The sequence below is a fragment of the Pteropus alecto genome, unplaced genomic scaffold (genome assembly GCF_000325575.1).
Source record: "Pteropus alecto unplaced genomic scaffold, ASM32557v1 scaffold11, whole genome shotgun sequence".
Taxonomy (NCBI): Eukaryota; Metazoa; Chordata; class Mammalia; order Chiroptera; family Pteropodidae; genus Pteropus; species Pteropus alecto.
In genome coordinates this window covers 5,679,133-5,696,643 of record NW_006431956.1, presented here as the reverse complement: position 1 = coordinate 5,696,643, position 17,511 = coordinate 5,679,133, and positions in this window count along the sequence as shown.

Genomic DNA, 17,511 nt, shown 5'->3' with positions numbered 1-17,511 from the left:
CACGTGAATAGAAAGGCCACACGCACAGCAGAATGGGGCAGGCCCTACAGGTCTCCCGCTCCCTCAGGAGCATATTTAGCCACCCATGATGCCCCGGGGCCAGAATCTTCAGGTGGCTCCTCGGCAAGGTTACCAGGGCGCAGTGCATCATGGGTGCGTGCTGTGCTTCAAGCACAGCCGCTCAAGAGGCTTCCCACTTTCACAGTCAGGGGAGGGCACAGAGCTGGAGGAAGGATGTCCCCTCACGCCCTCCCCAAATGACAGGCTGCAGACCTCCATCTCTTCTACACGCAGAAGCCCCAGCTGGGGGGCAGAGAGCTAGGCACCCTGGTGTGTGCTGTCCCTGCTGAGCAATCACATGATTCGTTTAGAGACCCTGAGGGCATCGCCCACTCCTGACCTCGTAGTCATCGTAATTGAGATTCTCCCTTTCTTAGGCAGTATACGCTCACACGTTTGGGATGAGCAAGAATCCATTTTCTCTTTGGATGGAGTGGATGCATGTTTGTTCAAAATCCTTTCCCTTGGAAAACCACCCACACCCAGGTCTGTTGTAAAACTGATGGGCCCAAGGGCTGGGTGGGGAGTGGCCACCCATAGGGCCAGGGGCCTCTTTCTTTAGAAAGACTTGTAGAGAGAAATGAAGAGCTAAGAAATATGGAGAGACAGCCCTCAATACATCCAAATTCAGCCCCAATACATGGGCTTTTCAGTTATGTGAACCCATTAACTTCCTTTTTGTTGCTGTTGTTGAATTAGTCTGACTTTGGATTTTGTCATCTGTAACAAAGAGTTCCAATTCATATATCTACCACAGTCCTCAGACTTATCGAATAAAAATACAGATGTTCAGTTGAATTTGAATAATTTCTTAATATATGTATATCCAAAATATTACATAGGATATAGTTATACTAAAAAAGTATTCAGTTTTCTGAAATTAAAATTTAACTGGTCCTTCTGTACTGCATCTGTCAACCCTATCTGGGATATACAATTTGTACCAGAAGTGTCTTTAAATCCTTTGTTCCAATGGGAAGAGATCAGTCACCAGGTGGATTTGGTGGATGTCCCAGTGAGACAGTCAAACATGAGACACGTGAACAGAAAATTCACAACGCAAAGCAGAACAGGGCAAGTCCCACAAATCTTAAAGAACATGGAGCACAGATGAGAAACATTTCTACAGAGAAGCATCCTAATGGAATCTTTCTTTTCCAGTCATTGTTGCTTTGTAGAAATCAGCCGAGGCGGAAAGGAGCTCCAGGGTCAGGCCATTCCACCTGCGTCAGAGCTAGAAATGCTTCAGCTGGGCCGCGAGTCCACTTTCCTCATACACTAGAATCATCTGAGGGACAAAACTTCTCTTGCGCATGTCACAGGCCAGACCAATGATATCAAAACCAGCAAAGACTCACACAGGTGATTTCAATATGCAGCCACGGCCGAGAATCGCTGAGCTAGGCCCTGAAAAAGGTTCAGCCGAATTGCAGAAGTTCAAAGAAATGAGAAAGGTCATCCCCAAGCGCCCGCCATCCCGCCCTTGGGGCAGCTACCAACAGTGAGCAAATCGCCCCTAGATGGGAGGTAGCCCGCCAGCCGCGGACAGCTGGGACGCCGTGGCGCTGGGCCTTCATTTCAGGCTTGCCCACACGTGGCCATGTGGCCGGTGAGTGTGGGCCTCAGGGAAGCAAACAGGGAGGCCCATCCTTGCTCATAGTCCAGAATAAACAAACCATCTGGCAGAGAGCATGCGAGTTTCATGCCTGCACATGGCTCAGTGCACTGTCCGGAGCCAAGATAAACCCCGTGAGGGAGCTGAGGGAGGAGGAGGGAGGGACGGGCGAGGCAGGGAAGGGGAGGAGCTATGTGAGTTTCTGTGATAACCAAGAATGGCCTTCCTTTCCTGCTCTCACTGTGTGCAGACGGCTCACCCCTCAGGTCCAGATCTGCCGAGCGCATCCCTGCTGGCTCCCGGCCTAACTCCTGGCTTTCCACTCCCAGACCTCATCCCAGAGCAGCAGACCTTCCTCGGAGCCCCAAAATCAGCACAAGGCAACTCAGGATTCCTCGCCCACCCCCGTCGGCCTCGTCCATCCTTCGGCCTGCCAACGCAATCTCTGTCCAGCACAGCCTGCCACTCCGAGGGAGGAAACCATGTTGCTGACCAGTTGTAGGTTCAAAGCACAACTGAGAGGACGGGACAGAGATTTCCCATATCCCCTCTGCCCCACCCCATTATCAACATCCCCCACCATCGCGGGACATTTATTACAACTGATGAACCTGCATTGACACGTCATCAGCCCCCGAAGTCCACAGTTCATATTAGGGCCACTCGCGGTGGTGTCCACTCTGTGGGTCTTGACAAATGTACAATGACACGTGTCCACCATTATAGTATCATACAGAGTAGTTTCACTCTCCTTCCCCATTAACCCCTAGCAAACACTGCCTAATCATGTATACAGTCTTGATTACGAGCAGTCCTCAAAGCCAGCTGCTTTGTTGTCATACAGAGTAGTTTCACTCTCCTTCCCCATTAACTGCTAGCAAACACTGCCTAATCATGTATAGTCTTGATTACGAGTAGTCCTCAAAGCCAGCTGCTTTGTTTACTCTGGTGTTTTTCTGGGCATCCTGAAGGCATCAGATACACACAATCAGCCAACTGAAAGGAAACACGCCTCTGATTAAACCAACTTGGGCCACTCCTCATTCCAGCTGTCTTGAATAACTAGTGGAGCAGGCACCGTTAAAACTGAAGACTAGGTAATTAGTTCACAACAGACCTACGTCAAACCTTTATGCTGTACACCTGACGCGTATGGAGTGCCGTGTGTCAACTGTAGCTCAATAAAACTGGAAAAAGAAAAACCCCTGAGGACCAGGTTGACATCCATCCTAGTGGTGGGCTGACACGAGGGCGAGGTCCAGGACAGGCTGGTGGACTCCTGACCCCAGTGGTGCCAAGGAGGTGCCTGCCGTTTCCCATGCTGCCCTCACGTGCTAGGCTGGGATGCTCAGTTCTGAACCAACACTTTTTCAAGTTTAAAAGCTCCTCTTCCCGGCGCAAGAGGAAGGACAAGCAGAGGGGATAAGGCGGTAGAGAGAGGGTTTTGAACCCCATTCGGGTTGGGCCTCAAGACAAGTAGGGCAAAGCCCCACGTGCAGGGAATAAAAGAGGAGCAAGCTCGCCCGGCGCTTGCCCTGGTCATTCACACTCGGCCTCCACTGTGTCCACCGGTAACAAGACAGCAGGTAGGTAGGGGGAAGCCGAGGCCGCTGCAGCGCATTCTTAGCGGCGAAATAACGCAGCAGCAGCCTCCTAAGGCGATTCGCTAGCGAGTCCGCTCGAATTGAGAAGCTGCGGGGCACATTCTTAGGAGCATCGCAAACCCACTCGCGACCACTTTAGGAAGCTTCTCGAACACCACCTCATTTCCCGGGGGGACAACGGGATTGCACCCCTCTGCCCAGGGTGGCGGGAGCCTCGCTCCGCTGTAACCGAGTCTTAACAGCTTTTCCACGATGAAGCGTTCCTCTCCTGTCTCTTTTTAAGGACAAGAGAAGTTGCCAGCCACGCCACAGTAGTGTGAGGGCCAGGCCTCACCCTGGAATCACAGAAGGTAGCTTCTCGCAGAAAAGGAGGCGACGGGGAAGAGCCACAGTGGTCGGGAGGGAAAGAAATGGCAGCCCCTGCGGCCGCCGGGCCTCACCTTGCAGGTGCGCGGCGTGGGGCCGTCACGCCCGGCGCTGCGGCGCCGCAACGCTGGAGGCTCAGGTCTCAGGTCACGGTCACTCAGGGGACTTTCTGTGAGGGGCTCCAGCGCAAGGGTCTGTGCTCCCGGCCCGCGCACAAACGCGGCCCCGCTTCCCCTACCTTGAGCCCTCGCCTTCGCCTTCTCCACTCAGCTGTGGCCCCTGCCTTAAAAAGCGTCCCGTCTCCCGCTGGGGGTCCGCCCTGCCGGCGGGGGCGCTGTGGCGCACACCCACGGCGCTGCGCCCGCGCTTGACTGCCACACCCTCTCCTAGGAGGCGATGGGGCTTGAAAGCTTAACCCAGAGGTGCCATCTAATACGGCCGGAGGTAATAGTGAGGACAGCCATTCTCCTGATACGTAGTTACGACGCGTAGCGTCTGTGCTGTGTATGTAGCTCACCAATGCCGGCCTTCTCTGGATTCCAAACCCGAGGGCTGCTCCCAGCAGACTGAGATGAGCTCATCCTTCCCCTGTTGAAGATACATACATGCTAGGGCCTTGCCACTTGGGGTATGGTTTCGAACCAGCGGCACCCGGTCTCCTGGAAGTTTGTTAGACCTGCAGAATCTCAGGTCCCATCCCAGGTCTGTTGAATCATAACCTGCAGTTTAACAAGACGCCCAGGTGTTTCCCGTGGCATTTGAATTGGAGAAGCGCTGCGCGAGGGGACGTCCTTGCATCTGTTATACCATATGGTTCCTTTCCTGTGCATTTTCTTCGGTACCCCTCTCCATTTTACTTTTTGCCCTACAAGGTCACGAGTGTCAATCGGCACACAGACTAGGAGAAAAGGACTTAAAAGTCCACAATGCCTGCTTTGGTTAGTATAACTTTGTCACAATGTAATAGGTTTGGGTTTTCAAGACCTTCACTAAGAGGTCTGGATACTTATTCCTAACTACTTTTTCTCCCACAAGTGGTGTGTCTTCAAGGTTATGGTCAAGATGACAGACTGGTTGCAAGGGTTGCCTGTGATACCACCGCCACAATCAAGGTCACAGAAATATCCAACACCTCTCAAACCTTCTTGTGTCCCTTGGGTGTTTTGTATTTTTTAGTGAGAACATTTAACATGAGATCTGCTGTCCTAACGAATTTTGAAGTCCATTAGGACCATATTGTTAATATAGGCCCTATGTTGTACAGTGGACAACATTCATCTAGCAAAACTGAAACTTTATATCCATTGACCGACGACTCTCCATGTCGCTCGCCCCCAAGCCCTGGCAACTACTGTCGTGTTTTCTGCTTCTACGAGTCTGACCATTTTAGACACCTCATATAAGTGGAATTATATTTGTTCTTCTGTGATTGGCTTATTTCACTTAACACAATGTCTTCATGGTTTACTCATGTTGTCGCCAATGATAGATTTCCTTTTTTTTTTAAGCTGTATAATATTCCTTTGAATGTAAATACCATGTTTTCTTTATAAATTCATTTTTGAAAGCTTTTTGTGCTGTCTTTTCTTAATCGATTCTACTTGCTAGTATGCTGGGTTCCATGAAAAGGGGGCCATGTCCTTCAAGAGTTTTCCAAAGGGTAAAGTGTTTATTAACAGTTAGATATAAACACTTTTACAGAGAAAAACAGAGTCTGGGGACCTATTTGTACGTGGATTGTAATATGTCTGTGTAACATGATTTAGAGGCATACAAGGAGCCTTGGCCGGAAGGGCAGTGGACGGGGATTGGAACATCACTACCGGCATTCTTGTAGGAAGCTTCCACTGTGCGTTTGGTCAAGGTCCCAATGACACGCACCTCAAGAAGAGTTTGCCGCCGTGTGGCGCTACGTACTTCTGCACCGCAACTTTTTCAGTTACAACAGTGCTTAGAAACCAAGAATTTAGATAAACTAGACTTGGAATTAGACTTTCAAAGTGCTATATTACAAAAATAACAAGCTACTAAATCACATTACTGTAACAAAGATAAAAGCTTTGTTGTATTCAAAGAGTTTCTTGTGTTTTGGTATTGTCCTTTAAATTTTCTCCTTTGTCTATGTTTTACATGTTCGTAGGTAGGTATAGGACTACATGCCTATAATTTCCAAGTCTATAAATGTTCATATATTAGGAGTGCCTGCATGCTCAAAAATATTTTATCAAAAAGGTGTATAATGAAAACTGTTTAGAGATCACTGAACTGGATTAATGATCTCTTGCTGTGCTTTGTCAACAAATGGATCAGAAGCCCTTTTACTGCTGTTACTTAAAGCCGGCGACATACCACCGCGTTCTCTAGGCCTGAGTCACCCTTGTTAACATTCACATTTGAGCTTGTTAATTTAACACCAGACTTGGAAAGAAACAACAGGAAGTGCGGGTTTCAGAAACGCTGTAACAATTCTACCTCATGCTCTTTCTTGCCTCGGGGTGGGATCCACGTCTGGAAAAGCCAGAAATTCAGATTGGATTGAGTCTCTTCGCCTTATTTCTCAGGAAGCAAACAGGGTACATTTGACATGGCAACGCCCTCCTCCAGGAGAAGAGCAAAACCCACAGAGGGGCACTGGAACCCAGAGCAGTGGTGACGCGGGACCCAGTGACGTCTGCGTGTCAGAGCATTCTGGAGCTTGAAGCCACTTAGGGATCTTCCTGTCCAACCCATCATCGTATAAATGAGGACACAGATGGCTGAGGATCCCAGTGAGTCACCCAAGATTACACAGCTCATTGTGGCACATCCAAGACCATGACCAAGTCTTCGGACTCCACTTGGGCTCGTGGACTCTCTGAGGTCCCCTTGGGGCTGATGTGGGGGAAAGACATGGAGAGTTGTTGGCTTACGATGAGACAAGGCCAGATAATGTCCCAGACAGCATGTCAGCGGAAACGTTAAAGCACGCTGGCCGTGTGCCTGTGTGGGACCCCTCCCGGCAGGGCCGTGGATCCACCCACCTGAGAAAGGTGTCTTCGCCCCGCCCTGCCTCTGGAGGGCAGGACGCTCACTTGCTGTTTCTTCGACCCTGGATGATGGACTTGTGAGTCCAGCTCCCTGTCATGCCTACAGCTCCAGCACAGACTGAAGGCCGAGGAGACCAGAAATGCAAGGGGGAGAAAGGAAACTCAGCGAGGGCGGAGAGTGTGTGTGTGTGTGTGTGTGTGTTGCTGATGGCTGTCCTTAGTGCTTAGAACAGTGCCTGGCACATAGGAGGCACTCAGAACATTTTCGTTGAATGAAAAAGGCCTCACCTGAGAAGGTGGAAGAGGACCAAGTTTTCAACCCTGATGATGCTGGGCTTGTGGGTGGCCGCAGAGGTGACAGCTGGAAGTCTGACCAACAGGTCAGGAAAGACCTTAGAAACATCCCAGTCAGCCTCCTCCTCTGTGCTGTCACCTTCTTGTGGGCTGCGTTATAGTTACTGCTGGCCCAGGTGGCCTCAGTGAAAACTCACTTCTATTTTTCTGCCAAAGCCATGAACTAAGTCCACTAATTACCCTCCACTTTGCTGGGCGACCACTGCCTCTTCCTAATTTGCTCGGTTGTGGGAGGAAGAGGCTGCAGTGGGCTCTGTGGACAGCAGGTCTGCGCTCCAGGCCCACAAGTCACTTCCCGCCTCTGAGACTCAGTTTCCTAGTGTGTGAGGCAGAAACGATGTACGTGGTTCCCACTTCCCTCATGAGCTGCTGGGGGCCCATGAATGGTAACCGTGGCAGAGCTTCGGACGCCACGCCCCTCTGCACAGGCTTGTCGCGTTAGAGGGCAGGAGCCACGCCTACGCCCCACGGCCCCACCGCCCCGCAGACACTGCCTGTGAGCCTGTCCCCCTCGTCTCTAGGTGGGCAGGGTCCACTATGACTCGACCGGTAGCCAAGCCCTTTCTGCCCAGTCTGCGTGTACGGTTTGGTCCAGTTACAGGGCCAGCTACAGTGGGGCCTGACCTCATTGCTCATCTCCACCTGCAGCATCTGAACTCACCAATGATTTAAAAGTGGACATGTTGACACCGTTTGGTGGATGGGGTGCGCCTGTGGATTTGAGGCATTGGGCCAAAGCTTATTTTTCCCCTGAGGAGTTAAACGCCCTATCTCAGGACACACAGGAAACGCTGTGTCCCGAAGCTTAAATCTTCCTTGGGGCAGTTTGCTTGTGCTTTAGTATTTTGTGATATATTCTTACAGCAAATCAAAGGTTTTAAAGACAGTAAGTGAACATACGTGGTTTTGAGAACAGCTCGGATCTTGCCAGCATGGGCGGTCCTGCGCCCACGCTGCCTCTCCATCACCGATGCACTTGGACCACGGACCACGGCCTGGGTCCCATCCCTGCTCCCAGGTCAGCAAGGGGGCCTGAGCAGTCACGAGGACACTGACAGTGGAGGATGGTGTGGAAGCAGCCTCCTGGGGCCCCCAGCGAGCCCCACATCCTGGTATTTGCACTCTTGGGTAATCCTCACTTCTAATGAATAGAATATGGCAGAGGCAGTGGGGTGCCATGTCCAAGGTGTGGTTATCAGAAGACTGTAGTTTCCGTCCTGAGTTTGTCCTCTGTCTGTCTCTTTCTCTCTCTGTCTCTGATGAACAGAGGCCCTCAATCCAACACTCCACAAGCACCTAAGTCCGCCAATAACCATATGAGGGGTTTGCAAGCGGACCCTTCAGTCTCGGCCAAGCCCTGAGATGGCCCCGTGGACAGCAGCTGGACACAACCGCACAAGCAGCCTTGAGCCAGAGGTGCCTAGCAAAGCCACGCCCCAATTCCTGACCCGTGGAAACTATGGTAGTCAAGTCTGTTGTTTGAAGTCTTAGTTTTAAGTATTTTGGTGTACAATCGAAAGATGACTAACATGGATGGCAAGAGACAAGAAAAAGTGGAAATGGTAGACTTGGAGAAGATGAGGGGAAAGGGAAAAAGGAGGGAGTGAAGGAGGGAAGATGAAGAGCGGGTGTATCTGGGCAGGACAGAATGCCGACGCCCCCATGGCAGAATGGCGAGAGAGCCTGGGTTCCAGCACCAGAGGGCCTGGGTTTGAATCCTGGCTCAGCCACGTACCAGTCTCCTTGGCTGCCGTAGTGAAGCACCACACACTGCGTGGCTTCAATAACAGAAATTCATTGTCTCCTAGTTCTAGAGGCTGCAAGTCCAAGATCAAAGTATGGGCAGGGCTGGCTCCTTCTGCAGGCCGTGAACCTGGCTTCTGGTGGTTTTCTCTTGCTCTTAGGCATCCTTGCCTTGTAGGTCTCTGTCCTTCACCTCTGTCTTCATGCCTGTGTTCAAATCCTCCCCTTTTTGTTAGGGATCCTGGTCGTACTGGATTAGGGCCCACCCTAAAGACCCTATTTCCAAAAATGTCACATTCTGAGATACAGAGGATTAGTATGTCAACAAGTGAGTTTGGAGGGCGGGGAACACAATTTAACCCGTAACAACCGCTTAAGCTGGTATGGCTGGGAGAAGTCACTCAACAGCTCTGTGCCTCAGTTTCCTCATCTATAACATGAGGTATAATAGTACCTATATGATAGGGCCGGTATAAGGTTTGAAGGTTAATATTCAAACAGGGTTAAAACAGGGGCAGGCACATGGTGTTGATGACAGTCACTGAGTCCCTGAAAGCACAGTGGTGGGGGGCGGGGTTTAGGGAGTTTTATGGCACATACATACAATGGAATATTACTCAGCCATAAGAAGAGATGAAACACTGCCATTTGCGACAACGTGGATGGACCTCGAGATAAACATGCTAAGCAAAATAAGCCAGACAGAAAAAGTTGAAAACCACATGCTATCGCTTAAACGTAGGATATAAACCTAAAAGCAACAAATGAACAGGACAAACAGACTCATGGACATGGACTATAGACTAGTGGTTACCAGAGGGTAGCTAGTGGGTAGGGGAACGGGGGAGGTAGATGGGGTAAAAGGGGTCAAATAGGTAGTGACAGAAAGAAATCTAACTATGGGTGGTGAACACACAATGCAACATATGGATGCCTTACTGTTGAATCGTACACCTGAAACTTACTAGATTTTGTTAACCAATGTCACCATTAAAAAAAAGGACAGGTTAGTCAGACAAGAGGCAGCGCCATGTGCTGGTGGAAGCTGGACCTGGGAGGCTTGGCCTGGAGCTGATGCTGGACTCTCTTGGACTCTCTTAATACTACCGCTCACAGTTCAGATTTGTTTCACCGGAAGCTGTGCGGTTTCTCTGCTCAAGAAGGCGAGATGGCGAGGCGAGGCGAGGCTGCTGTGGCTCTGCACTTGAGAATCGCCGAGGGCGCCTTTTCACCAGAATCGGAACCTGCAGTTTAGCGAAACCCCCAGGGATTAGGTGAGAAGCCCTGGAGTGCTGCAATTTGAGCAGTGGCAGCCTGGGGAGGGGGCCTCTCCTCCCTGGCAGTGGCAGTGCTATCACCTGAGCCACAGGTGACTGAAACCTTTCCCACTCCCTGGCTCTTAAGACACCCCCTCACGGCAGGGATTGCCATCCGGACACAGGAAAAGTAATCTTACAGACTTACCCCGGAGTGAGCAAGCATTCTCTTCTCCCCCAGGTGGGCACGTGACCAGCACCTCGGGGTTAGGGTTTCCACGTCCGGCTGAGGAACAGCTGTCCTCACTGTGCGCTCTCCTGCACGGTCACGGCCAGGCTGGGCCGGAGGTCAGCACCCCAAGGGCGCTTTTCTCCATGAGCCCATCTCAACAGCCTGACCAGCAAGGCCCATGGAAACGGGGAGGTCTTGACCCGCTTAAGAAAGGAAATGTAATCTGAAGCTGAAGAAATGTTCTAGGGATGGGGAGACACGGGCAAAGAGGGAGGCAAGAGGAAGAGGGTTAATAACTCCACTGAAAACTGCATTTTCCCAGCCTACGCTGTCTTTCTGGAACGAGTCCGTGTTCGCTGATGGAAACACAGTAGGAAGATGAGCTCATGCTGACTACAGGTCCTCTCTGGGGAGGCTGGAGGAAAACATGAGATGAGACACTTTCTTGGAAATAAATCAGCGGCTTTGAAGATGCGCTGGAGGAGAATAGGAGATGATGGGGAAGCCTGTACGTCAGGGTTGAAGCTCTGTGTGTATGAGCAGAACTTTCCAGAGACATCAATTGGAGCAAGAGAATCGACTACCTTCAAAAACAAACAAACGAAACCCCAGCAGTGTTATAATTACTGTCTGCATCTCCAATTCGACTCCAAATTCAGCTGCTGGGACATATTTCTCCGAAGAAATGGAGCAACAGAACAGCAGGAAACACACGGGATGGTTACACAGCGAGGCCTCTGCTTTCTGTGGTTCCTCATTTATTGGCCTTTTGGATGTAGAATGAACCCTGGTATCGGCGATGCTCCAAAATGTGACCTGATTTCATTGAGTCACTCATCAATTCAATAATTGTTAGTGGCCATCGGTACCTATTAAATAAATAAAGTCCGGATTTCATAGTTTAGAATCAGTGACCTGCACGAAACCACGAGAGGCAATACGACAGACTGGCCTTTGGTGTCAGTCCCAGCTGAGTGTGAAAGTCTGCTGACCTTGGGAAAATCACTGAAACTCTCTGAGTCCATTTGGGCGAGAAGGGCACCTTCCTTGTTGGGCTGGTGATTAAGTGGAATGCACTTAGCACAGTGTTGAGCACACAGTAAACAGTCGCTACGTGACATGATCATTTATCGTTGGTGATAATAATGCAAGCTTCCTGCACCCTGCCTTTCCTTCTCTCTCTGTGGTTGGCCCATACCCTATGCTCCTGCCCAAGGAAATACGTCCAATTCCATCTGCATACGTTCCCGGCCTCCATGCTCTCTCGCACTGGCCCTACCAATTTTTCCTGTCCAAACTCTACCCTTCCTTCCAGGCTCGCCTCCAGGGCGCCCTCTTCCATGCAGCCTTTCAGGGTGAGGTCCAGGGCAGATCCACCTTTGGTTCTGCAGTATGAATGAGAACCGTAGGTAGAGTAGGTACCCAGGAAAATGTTGAAAGAATAAATAAATGAATGAAAGAAAGCTAATGACGGAGTCCACCTGCAGGGCACCGATGGTAGGGGAACAGGACAGGGAGAGTTTGTGGGTTCTGTGGGCCAACCTGGCTGCTGCCAATGGACCTGAGTGAAAGGTAAACCCTTCTTGGGTTTCTGGTGTGGGACAAGGAAGCCAACACATTTTGCTACAGCTGTGATACCCAGTGAGGTCTGTAAAGAGCTTTTATATGTACCAATCCTTAGAGAGAGTCTCTCGAAGGCTAAGGCTTCTCTCCTCCTTTCACGTCCCTCAACAAAACAGGCCAGCGAACTCCCCCGGGAGGCTGGGCCTTAATCCTGACCTCTCACTTAGCAGCTTTCTCCAACCTTGAAAACCTGATAACAGTTCCAGCTGTCCCACAGGTCACTGTCTAAAGCTGCAAGGTCCACTGAGCACACACAGGCCAGCAGGCCCCTATATGGCACTTGCGTATGAATTGGGTGGGTAAAGAAGCTCGCTCTTCCCTGCACTCAGTGCACAGCTTGCCATGGAGGGTGTGTGTGTGTGTGGCCTGGAAAGCAGCCCCCACAACCTGTCCCCGCAGCTGGAAGCCCTTGCGTGGTCTCCGTGCACATGCACACACCTGCACACACATGTAGACACAGACATACTTTTTCTCACTCTTATAAAGAGATAATGTAACAGGTGTTCCTTTGGAAAGTACACATTCAGGGGGCTCGGCACAGGTTTTGCAACCAAATTTGTAAACAAACAAACAAACAAAACAACAACCAAACAACAACAGAGTGGAGCTAAGCACACCTCCTCTCCACAGGCCTTTGCTGAGCCGGACAGTGCTGGCACAGCCAAGTACATACACACCGCTGAGAACGCAGCTGGCCCCGCCACAGGCTCGGCCTGCATGTGAGCTGAAGGTACTGTTTTCAGCACCTCTCTCTATGGAGTTGAACTTTGTTATCGTCACCTTCCTTGGGGCGTGGAGGCATACCCTTGGCACCCCCTTTTTGCCATCCAGCTCCTGCCTGCTGTGATTGGGCCCGGCTCTTTCCTGGATGGACAATCCTGTAGCTATGCATTCGCATTATTTACTTCTTATACTGCCAGCCCCTAAATGCACGATGGTCAATGATAGATATTCACAAGAATGGTTACGACCGAGTTTTACCTGAAAAATATAGAAAATTTGGGGTAAATTTTTGAGCCACAGGGAGACTGGGTGAATGCTGGAAGGACAGAGGTGCTGGCCTGGTCAATGTGACTGGAGCCAAGCGAAAAACAAGTGTGACCTTAAACATCTCAACTCTAAGGCCTTAATAAGCTCTCACTTTCTACCAGGATCAGATTTATACTCATACCATAAACGCAAATGTGCTTTGCTTTGTTTTGTCTTGTCTAAATTTTCAGTCATGGTTGGCCAGCTCTCTCTTTAATAAATCCTTACGAACAATTTTCAAATGTGGTTAGGTTACCAAAGTTCTTTCGTTCTATAAAATCTGCATTAACAAGGTCACTTACGCATCCACTGAAGGGCCCCTTTGGGTTGACACACCTCGTCATTAGGGTCTGGGTTCGGAGAAGCCATAATCACCTAAGGAAGGACCAGACGTCAGACAGTGTGTAGTACAGAGGCACACCTCGGAGCCACCACGGCTCAGTTCCAGCCCCGCTGCAACAAAGCGAATGTCGCAATAAAGTGAGTCCCATGAATTTCTTGGTTTCCCAGTGCATATAAAAGTTATGCTTACACTATACTGTATGTAGTCTGTTACACGTGCTATTGCATTATGACTGAGAAAACACAATGTATATAACTTAAGAGTATCACTAAAAAATGCTCACCGCATTATGACTGAGAAAACACAATGTATATAACTTAATTTAAGAGTATCACTAAAAAATGCTCACCATCATCTGAACCTTCAGCAAGTCATCATCTTTTTCCTAGTGGAGGATCTCGTGAAAATACAGCATCTGTGAAACGCGACACAGTGAGGTGTTCCTGTACTTCTCTGGGCTCACTTATTTCCACGAAGGCCCAAGCTGTATTGGCTGGATACTTACTGGCTGTGTGAGACAGTGTTCATTCTCCTTACTGTAACACACGTCAATTCGTTTCCCTTGGTACACAGCCACTTACTCTGCATTGAAGGAACTGTGTGGTCATCAGACCTAACACCCACAGCATCCTTGATGACCTATGAACTGTAAGTTCCCCCAAACCCCACAAAAGAAAGAAGATAGCCTTCTGTTCAGAAAAGGATCTTCATTTGGACATCAGGAATTCTGACACTATGCTGAGGACGTGGCGACGCACGTGCGTCCTCTCTGCCCCTTCTCGGCGAGCGCTTCCCGGAAACTGACGTTGGCTTCTCCTCAGAGCGCGTGGCTACCTCGTCAGTGTGACGTGGGTTTCTGCGCCTGCCTCCAGCCACCTTTCGCAGCACCAGGGAAAAGGGGGAGCTTTCCTGCCCGGCAAGGTGTTCACTCTGGGCACCTTTCACAGACCCTGAAGCCAAAGTCCCCAGGCTGCCCCTTCCCGCTCCCTGACACTTCCTGCTCATTGGACAGATGGTATGAAATACTTAGGGGACCGCGTGTATTTCTGGAGGCTCAATTCGAACACCTTCCTTCAAACCCACACTTTAGACAGAGGAGGTAAGAGACCTGCCGAAACACCCACTTCCTGCTCCTTATGAAAGAAACGAACCACACACATCTGAAGGTGATTAATTGTCTTTATTGAAGGAAAACAAGAAGTCATCAGTCTCGTCATTATGGTAGAAATCTTGATATGTGTACATGATTGTCAAGGCAGAGAATCATTTGCTACGTAGGCCCATTCACAATTTTGCAGAGCCGCAAACCTATGTGGGTTAAACTTCTTGCAGTTTATTACATGCACAGAATAAATGCAATTCCCCTTCTTTTGGACAAGCATGTTTTTACGGAAACATGGAACCATTCACAAGCCTGGTAATAGCAGACGTGGGGACATTCCTGGGTTCAACGTCGGAAGCTTTTGGAAAACATGCTCAGTGCTGGGGAGCTGTGGGGGGCGGGGGAGGACAGCATTGTGTGTGGTGACCAAAGCCAATGGAGAAATTCTTCCAAATTTTGATTCTGGACAGAATGTACCTTTTGTGTCTTCCAACCTGAACATGGGACTAAGATAAATGTTTTTGGAAGCATGCGGCCCCACCTTTGAAAACAAATCTCTTCTGTTGCCATTTGGACAGCATCTCACTCAACTCGGAGGGCCAAGTACCCTGGGAAGGAGAGCGTGAACGTCCAAGCAGACCCCTATGCCCCAAAGTGCAGGCCCGCCCCGAGGGCCCGGGGGACCTCATTCTGTCCAGATTAAAGTTTTCCTTTAAGACTTATCTAGTGTTTGGGGCTTTCGAGTCCCTGGTAACACCTTATCGCTATGACTGAAGCCTCAAACACTCCTCTCATGTTCTTTTTTCCTGTCCATAAGAAAATAAAATCACCTCTAAGTAAAATGATTGCGTAAATAATCAGAAGACATAATCATTGTAGAAGAAGTTCCCTGGAGACCAAAAGGTTAAAAAATAGATGTGATGAATGCAGAAGCGGCATTAGTACGAAGGGTGAACACGACAGTTTGTCCCTTTGGTGTAGAAAGGTAGAGAGAAGCCATTCCACATTTTGCTTTGTCCACAAAACAAGACCTGGCAGCCACATGCTGCGGGTTTGGCTGCCAAATGCACAGCCTTTGGGTTTGGAGAAGAGGGCCGCCCAGGGCCCCAGCCGAGCTGTCCTGCTGCAGGTGGCAGAGAGGGCCGAGAAGGCTGATGCGCCTCCCGCCTCCGGCCAGGTCAGGCCGTGGCTGGCATGCAGGACGCACTTCGCTATGGGGCTGGCTCCCACTGCGACCACGATGTGCAGGAACCACAGTGGAGGTTTGGGCTGAGGGGGCTCGGGCCTCTGTCTTCCGCTCACTCCTCCCGGCCTGCGGTCCGCGGTAGGGGTGTTCAAGCGGACGCATCTGCAGAATGGTTTTCTAGTCTTCAGGAAATAAGTCACCCTCCCTTTAGGAATCTGTTTGCCCACTTCACCTTTTCTATCTTAACTTTTTTGATTTTGAAAACCAAAGGATTGGAATACCTTTTTGCAAATGTCAGGTACATCTGCAGCCCCAACCTACGACCAGGTACCCCACAAAAGAATGGTGGGTTACATACAGGTATATACATTTTTTTTTTTTTTTTTGGAGACAAACTGAACAGTGTTTGGTCTGGAATGTGTTTAAGGAAAAGGCCAACTCCGCAGAGTGTGAGTAGAAACAAATGGCATTGTTTCAGAACATGCAAAGGCTTCGTGCACTGTTTGAGTCAGAGAACTTTCTTTCCATTTGCTGGAAGTGGGACCCTGGGAAAGAGCATCTTCTCTCTGTTTACAGACGTGAGGGGCTGCCCTTGCTGGCCCTTGCTTTCTTTTTTCATATTCGAAGGAAACCTGCAGTGCACTGTGGGAGTGGCAGGAAGTAGGGAGGGGTGCTGGCCAGAGCATAGGTGGCCACCCCACTCTCCTGTCTCCAGCCCTGGGGCGGTGGTGGTTCCAGTGCGGCCTCTCCAGCCTGAGACGATGTTGGCCAAAGCTCTGGGTGGCCCATGGGGCGTGGTGGCCAAAGCCTTAAATAATGGGTTATCGCCACTGGGACAAGGTATTTTCTTTCTGTTCAAAATTGCTCATGAAACATCAAACTTCACTGAGAAAGAGAGGGTCAGTCCTCTGTCAGGAGGGGTCCTTTCGACTCCCTCCCTTCCGTCCCGGGTATCCTTGGCCTTCGTTCTAAATGGGAGTCCCCCTCTCCCACCCACAATCCACCTGGGACATGCTGTGTATCTGTGTAGACGAGTGACCAGGATGAGGTTAGAGCGGGGCAGGTAAACTGAGTCTGAGGCCATATGCTAATCCCTTTCGTCAGACGGCTCATGCTTCCTGAGTGCCGGCACCTGGCCTGCTCAGCTAAGGCATCTTCTTTTTACTCAGGCCGACTGCTGAGTTCCTTGGACACTATGCCAATAGCTAGCCAGAGAGTGGGACCCGCTCAACGGTCACAAGCCCCTGTGCCAGGCGAGCTGCTCCCTGTTCTTGCGGTGAGGTTTTAGAAGTGATGGAATCACCACCTTAGTCAAGAACACAAAACCATGCCTGCTTTTGGGGTGCATGTTTTCTGCACAGTTCTTTTCATTAAAAAAAAAAAAAAGGGAAATTAAGGGGACACATCCTTTCCATCCTCCTGTGGAGCCAGGGGCAGTAAGAGGTGGTGAAAACTGCCCACTGCAACGGCCGCGAGTGCCTGTGGCATTGCTGTCAATCCATCTGGACACCTTCTTTCTGCAAGGGTTTTCCATGGTCGGTTGAGTGCCTGTCATGTAGGCGGGCCCTGCCCCTCTCAGCTCCAGCTGTCTCTGTCCCACCCCAATGCGACACTCCAAGACCCAGTGTGCCCGAGGGAGGGCAGCGAGCAGCCCAGACTCCAGGGGCCTGGTGAAGAGCAACAAGCTGCTGGTCTGTTGGGGACCGAACTCGCTGTTTCAGACAAGTGCTAGCTTCTCTCACGGCCTCACTGATGAAGATTAGGGAAGGACGGGAGGGACAGACAGGCAGGAAAGACCCTTTGAGAACACTATTTCAAAATGTGACATTCAGGTGAGAAGACAAATTCGCTTGCTCTGAGGAGGTGAGGAGACCCACGTGGGCGGTGGAGGTGAGCTCGGGGCTGACAGAAGCGTGTGCTGGGGCCGGGGGGACACACGCACTGGCTTCACGGGCAGTATGTATGCGAAATG